The 7571-nt window shown below is 38.7% G+C and overlaps 1 pseudogene; it reads right to left on the minus strand.

Annotated features, from left to right (window-relative positions):
- LOC122151796 overlaps positions 1–7571 on the minus strand; it is a 184317-nt pseudogene that overhangs the window by 135175 nt on the left and 41571 nt on the right.

Here is a 7571-nt window from a genome sequence, read left to right on the forward strand (position 1 = left end):
CTATGTTTAGAAAGACGTCATCACTTAACCAGATATTAGCAAAGTTCATGTGATTAAAGATCATCAAGCTTATAGTGATGCAATCAGATAAAGAAAGGCTAGAGTTTTTTTTTTTTTTTTTTAAATGCATATTTTCACTAGGATTACCAAAAATTTTTTTGTTTCTATCATATAACTTGGGACTCAAGTTTTCTACCTGGATTCCAGTAGACTTCTAGTACCCAGAATTTCGTGAGAACATTCCCATCGCTCTCAATCATTACTATGGTGAAAATCTGGGATGACTAACCTGGAGAAGGGCTAAATTCTCAGTTACTACCAAAGCTAAATATCAGTAGTCTGTACACTAGGAATGCACACTCCCTTAGGTTTATGAACATTAACAGGTGAAGTGGTATTTTTTCCATGGATAATTGCATAAAACCATGCTAATGGTAAATACTAGAACAGAATATGACTTTCTTCCTAGAAGAAGAGATGTTTTCTGTGCTAAGAATCATGGCATAACTTATGTAGATAACATGATATCTATATGAATGATGACTATTACTTTTTTATGATCCCTTGTCTAGAATTTGAAAAAGGTGAGAGGTCAGATGAAAGACACTTGGTCTTCCAGGAACATCCTCAAAACCTTGGTAACTTCTTTTAGAAGGAGAGCCAGGAAACCTACCCAAAAGCAAAGCAAAATTCAAGGTAAAAAAATAGTTAATGATGACAAAAGCAGTTACAAGGACCTACAAAAACTCATGGTCCCTGTTGTGGTGAAGAACACCATGGGAATTCAACCTAAAAACTGACAAACCATTGATTATTATGAGGTTAAACACACATCAAAACAAAGGAAGGAATCTGATCGCATGCTGATCAATGTCTGCAGTATCATTTGCATGATTTACAGGATTCCACAAGGTAAAAGTGCAAACAGCAAATCTGAGGAGAGCATCATTATTTGCCTTGGTTTCTGAGTTCTTGCCTGTGTACCTGCATGGTGTGTGCTGTGGATCATATGGTGTGTGCTGTGGATAGGTCCTGCATCATCACTCACCTGGGTAACAGTAAAGTCCATCTCAGTCATCCTTCTCAGGTTCACTGTGAACCAAATATACCTGCATTAAATGTTCCTAGTCATTACAGTTACCACCAGCATTAAATGTTCCTAGTCATTACAGATGTGATCTTCTCGCTCTCAGGGTTAAGCATTGACATGTATACTGCTATTTTTTACCTGAGTTACAGCATAAAAGATGGAAATGATAAATGTTAGTGAAAGAAATATAACTTAAATGATCAGGAAAGGGAAGAGATGGATTTTGCTGTGATTAAAGTCACAGTATAACTTTCCTAGATATCAGCAAGACCCATGTGAATTAAGACTGCTCCATTTCCATGACCCCTTCTATTGAATCTGAAAAAGAACAGTGACAGGTCAGATGAAAAGCATATATTTTTCCAGGGACACCCACAAACCCTTGGTCACTCCTGTTATTAGGGAAGCCAGGAAACCAAACTGTTTTCTACAGTCCCACCAAAAGTTCTCTTCCAGTGGGACAGGATACAACCAATATACCTGCATTTCTGTAGAACTCCTTGATCAAAAACTACTTGCAGACAACCACATCTTCTTTGCAAACATCTTCAGACAGTCCAAGCTCATTACTGTGGTCATGAACATCATGTGAAGTGGCCTGCGTGCCTGCATGACCCTCAAACTACACAATGGCTCTTTCACTACTAGGATTCTGTGGAGAAGTTATAAAATCTCATGCTTCTTAGTTGAGGTGAGAATGACATAATATCTAACCTAGGATTATGTGTCTAAGACATGGTCTCAATAATGGTGGAGATGGAAAAATCTCTTGCCTTCTTGTTTGAATATCTCATGGGGTTTACAGTGCTTAGAATAATCACATCATCACTTACATAGATATCAGAAAAATCCTCACTCATGAAGATGACCACACATGCACTGATGCAATGTGTCCAATCTGAAAATCAAAGGGTACACATTTTTTAAATATGCACGTTTTTATCAGGATTGCTTAAAATTCTTTTCTTTCTAACAGGTAACTTTGAAACCAAATATTCTACCTGAATTCCTGTAGCCTTCCGGTGCCCAAAATTTGCCGGAAACAATCTGATAACTCCCTGAACACCTGAAAAAGCTTCACAGTCATTATTGTGGTGAGGAACTAGGATGACTAACTGTGAGAAATGCTAAATTCTCAGTTCCTACCAACATGAAATATCTGTGGTCAGTACAGTAGGAATCAATACTCTCTTATGATTATGAGCATTAACATTTGAAATGATATTTTTTTCATTGAATAACTGTATAAAAACATGATAATGATATATGCTGGAGAAAGAAATATTACTCACCATGTTCCTGGAAGAAGAGATGATTTCTGTGATGTGATTGGAAGCAGAGTGGAACTTACCTCGATATCACCAAGATCCATGCAAATGATGACTGTTACTTTTTCATGATCTCTTGTCTAGAAACTGAAAAAAAGGTGAGAGATCAGATGAAAGACACATGGTTTTCCAGGTACACCCTCAAAGCTCTGGTAACGTCCTTTAGAAGTAAAGCTGGGAAACCTCCCTGAAAGCAAAACAAACTTTAAGGTGAAAAACAGGTAAAGATGGCAAAAGCAGTTGCATGGATTCCTGCAAAAACTCATGGTCACTACTGTGGTGAAGAACACCACAGGGATTCAACCTAAAAATTGGCAAATCTGTCACCCACTACTGGTTAGTCACACAGCAAAACTAAGGAGATAATCAGTTCTCATGGTGATTATTATCTGCAGTATCACTTGCATGACTTACATGATTCCACAAACAGAAATATGGTTAACAGTAAAAGCATTATTACTTGCCTTGGTTTCTGAAGATCAGATGGTTTGTGCTGTGGATAAGGCCCACATCCTCACTTAACTGAATAACAGTAAAGCCTGTTGGAGTCACCATTTTTAAGTTGATCATGATCTCCTCTCCAGTGAATCTAAACAACATATCTGATTCATAAGGACCTATGTTTTCCAAAGGCCCACCAAGAGTTCTCTTCCAGTGGGATAGGATACAGCAAACAAATCTGCATTCATGTGAAACTCCCTGGCCCAAACATACTTGCTGACTACCACATGTCTTGCATAAACACCTGCAGAGACACCATGGTCATTATTGCTGTGATGAAGCCATGAGGATCTGCCTGTGTACCTGCAAGACCCTCAGTCACCACAATGACTGTTTCATTCTTAGGATTCAATTAAGACATTATAAGATCTCATGCTTTTTACTACTGGTGAGAACAACATAATGCCTAACCTGACATTACATATCTAAGATATGGTCTCAATAAATGATGCAAATGGAAAAATCTCTTACTTTCTTGTGTGAATATCTCATGGGTTTACGGTGCTAGAATCACATCCTTACTTACCTGGATATCAGCAAAGTCCTCACACGGGAAGATGATTTCACCTGCAGCGATGCACTGTGTCCAGTCTGAAAATCAAAGGTTATGCATTTTGAAATATGCAGCTTTTTATCAGGATTTCTCAAAATTCTTTTGTTTCTAACAGGTAACTTTGGAACCAAATATTCTACCTGAATTCCTGCAGGCTTCTGGTGCCCAATATTTGCTAGAAACTGCCCCATCACTCCCCTGAACATCTGCAAACACTTCACAATCATTACTGTGGTGAGAAAACTGGCTGAGTAGCCTGGAGAACTCCAAAATAATCAATTACTACTGAGTTTTCTGGGAACAATCATATCACTTCCAGGAATACATGCAAAAATATTTCACAATCATTACTGCGGGGAGAAAACTAGATGACTAACCTGGAGAAGTGCTAAATTCTCAATTACAACCAAAGCTAAATATCTGTGGTCAGTACAGTAGGAACCATCACTCATAGGGTATGAGCATTACCAGCTGAAGTGGTAACTTTTCCCTCAATAACTGCATAAAACCATGCTAATGATAAATCCTAGGGAAAGAATATGACTTACTATGTTCTGGCAGGAGAGATGTTTTCTGTAAAGTGATTAGAATTTAGCTAAAGTTATTAGTTAGATATCACCAAGATCAATGTGAATGGTGACTGTTATTTTTTCATGATCTCTTCTTTAAAATCTGAAAAATAAATTGAGTGGACAGATGAAAGAGATATGGTGTTTCAAGGCCACCTACAAATCCTTGGTCACCTCAGTTATCAGGAGTACCAGGAAACATACCTGATAATGAACAGAGCTTTAGGTAAATATACAGTTAGATAGGCAGAGCATTTGCATATGCACTTGCAAAAATTCATGGTCACTTTTATGATAAAGAATACCATGATGATTTAACCTGGATACCTACAAATCCTTATCTTATTATAAGGTTAAATATATATCCAAACTAACTTAAGAAGCTGTCAGTTTTCATGTAGATTAGTGTCTGCAATGTTGCATGCATGACATTTACATGATTCAGCTAAAAGAAATACAGGACAGCAAATTTTTGGAAAAGCAGTATGACTTGCCTTGGTTTCTGAAGATTAGATAGTGTGTGCTATGAGTAAGACTGACATCCTTGTTTACCTGTGTAACAGCAGTTTCCTGTAGTCACCATTCTAGATTCAACAGAATATCCTACTGAGAACTAGGAAAAATTATCTGACATAATAGGACCTATTTTTCCAATGGCTGACCTTGTTGTAGGATACAGCAAATGCACCTGGATTCATGTGGCTGGAAATCTGTAGTTGCAACATAATGAAAACAACCATAGCTTTTTTGAAAACACCTGCAGAAGGTCCAAGTTGATTTTAGTGGTGATGAACAGCCTGAAGTCTTGCCTACATACTTGCATGACCTTAGTCACCCAAAATGCTATCTGACCCTTAGAATTTGAAAGACAAGTAATAAGATTTCATGCTTGCTAGTGGTAGTGGGAAAAACAAATTGTCTTTCCTGAGATTAGGTATGTAAGACATGTCACTCTATGCATTGGAGACAGAAAAATCACTGCCCTTGTTGTTTGGAGATGCTCTGGTGTCTACTATGGTTACAATCACATCATTACTTACATGGATGCAAAGTTCACATGAACGGATATGGTTAAGCATGCTGTGATGTATCCTCTTCAATCTGAAAATCAAAAGCCACTTTTTTTTTTCTTTTCAAATACACATTTTCACCAGGCATACTAAAAATACTTTTGTTTCTACAGATAAACACATAAACATCTGAGGAGGTCAAATGGGGGTTAGTGAACAGGAGTATACTCTAGGCCAGGGATAGATTCAGTAGAAGCTAATCTTGCACAGATACCAGTGATAGATAATACCTGCAATACTTGCAGAAACAATAGAAGACAGATATAGAGTAATCCCTCACAGACTGCCAGACATTCTGGGAGAGAGAGCCAATAGATCTACAGACACAGGACCAAAGTATTGGGGGACACCAGACTCAAGTGACACAACAAAATACATAAAAGTCTTGTTCTTTATCCTACATTGGTAATTAGTGACTGGGATCTTAAAAGCTTCCAAGCAGCTATTTAAGATGCACCTAATGGTGTCCTAGCATTGGAAGTGAAGAAGAGTTCAAAAACAAACAGACAAAAATACTAAGGGCATTTGGAAGCAATTATCTCTAAGACACGATGGCCCAGGAGACCTGAAGAACTAGATGATGTCCAGCTACCAATGCCAACCACACAGAAAAAGAGCAAAATGGAGATCCTGGACAGAGTGGGAGGAAAAGCATGGAACAAAGTCCAAAACCTCAACAATGACCAGAATTATGCATCAGATGGTGAGACCCTCAATACTATGGCCCTGGGATACATTCTGGGTCTGGAATAAAACTCAATCCCAGGGGCTGGCTCTCAGCCCAATGGTAAACAAGATGTACATGCAGATGACTCAAACCAGGGTAGTGCATCCACGCAATCTATGGAAATGCATCCCTTGTAGCAATCAACCACTGGCATCCAGAGGGACAACTTTCACACAAGGAAAGTGGACACACAGGAGTACATAACTATGAGGGGCACGGGGAGTGGGGGAGTTACTGGGCAGGGAGGGGAGCAAACTGGGTTAGATTGGGGATGGTATATGGGAAGTGAAACTAAATGTACATGTAATGCTGAATGTAAAACAAACTCTATCAACTTGCACCTAAAGCACACTTAAATAATTAATAATAATAATAATAATAGTAATAGTAATAATAAAATGACAGTATAACTTACCTAGGCATGTGAATGAAGATTGTCCATTTTTATAATCCCTTCTTTCAAGTCAGAAAAAGAACTGTTACAGGTCAGATGAAAGGCATATACTTCTCCAGGGAAATCCCACAAACCCTTGGTAACTTCCATTACTGGTAAGGCAGGAAACCTACCTGAAAGTGAACAGAAATTCCAGGTGAAAAAATAAAGAGAGCAAAAGCATTTGCATGGACACCTGCAAAAACTCATAGTCACTGATGTGGTGAAGAATACAGTGGGGATTCAACCTAAAAATTGGCAAATTCCTCATGCTATGAGGTTAAACACACATCAAAACTACGAAGGAAGCAACCAGTTCTCATGCTGATTAGTGTCTGCAGTATCACATGCATGACTTACATGATTCCCCAAGAAGAAATGTGGTAACAGCAAATTTTAGGAAAACCATCATTACTTCTCTTGGTTTCTGAAAATAAGATGGAGTGTACTATGGGTAAGTCTCAGAGCCTTTCTTACCTGGATAAAAGCAAAGTCTTCTGCTGACACCTTTCTGAGTTCAGCATAGTCTCCTCCTGAGAACCAGAGCAACATATGTGTTGTAATTTTATTGTCGTTGCAAGGTGTCATCAAATCATCTCTGACTCATAGTGACCCTATGCACAACAGAACGAAATACCACCCAGTCCTGAGCCAGCTCCATGATTCTTGATATATTTGAGCCCATCGCCACTGCCACTGTGTCAATCCATCTCATTGAGGGTCTTCCCCTCTTTCATTGATCCTCCACCTTACCAAGCATGACATCCTTCTCCAGGGAATTGTCCCTTCTGACAACATGACCAAAGTAGGTGAGATGAAGTCTGGCTATTGTCATCTCCAAAGAGCACTCTGGCTGCATTTCCTCCAGGACAGACCTATTAGTTCTTTTAGCAGTCCATGGCACTTTCAGCATTCTTTGCCAACACCACAGCTCAAAAGTATCAACTCTTCCTAAGTCCTTCTTATTCATTGTCCAGCTCTCACAGGCATATGAAGCGATTGAAAATACATTGGGTTGTATCAGGCTCACCTTAGTTCTCAAGGAGACATCTTTGCTCTTCAGCATTTGAAAGACATCCTCTGCAGCCAATTTGCCCATGCTATAAGTCATCTGATGTCCTGACTGCTACTTTCATTGGCCTTGATTGTAGAACCAAGCAATGTGAAGTCTTTGGCAATTTTAATATTTTCTCCATTTATCATAATGCTGCTTATAGGTCCAGTTGTGAGGATTTTTGTTTTCTTTATATTGAGATATAATCCATACTGTAGGAGCTCTGGTAGCTTAGTGGCTAAGGCA

The sequence above is a fragment of the Orycteropus afer genome, unplaced genomic scaffold (assembly GCF_000298275.1).
Source record: "Orycteropus afer afer isolate SDZICR_OR568_19922 unplaced genomic scaffold, OryAfe1.0 scaffold00725, whole genome shotgun sequence".
Lineage (NCBI taxonomy): Eukaryota > Metazoa > Chordata > Mammalia > Tubulidentata > Orycteropodidae > Orycteropus > Orycteropus afer.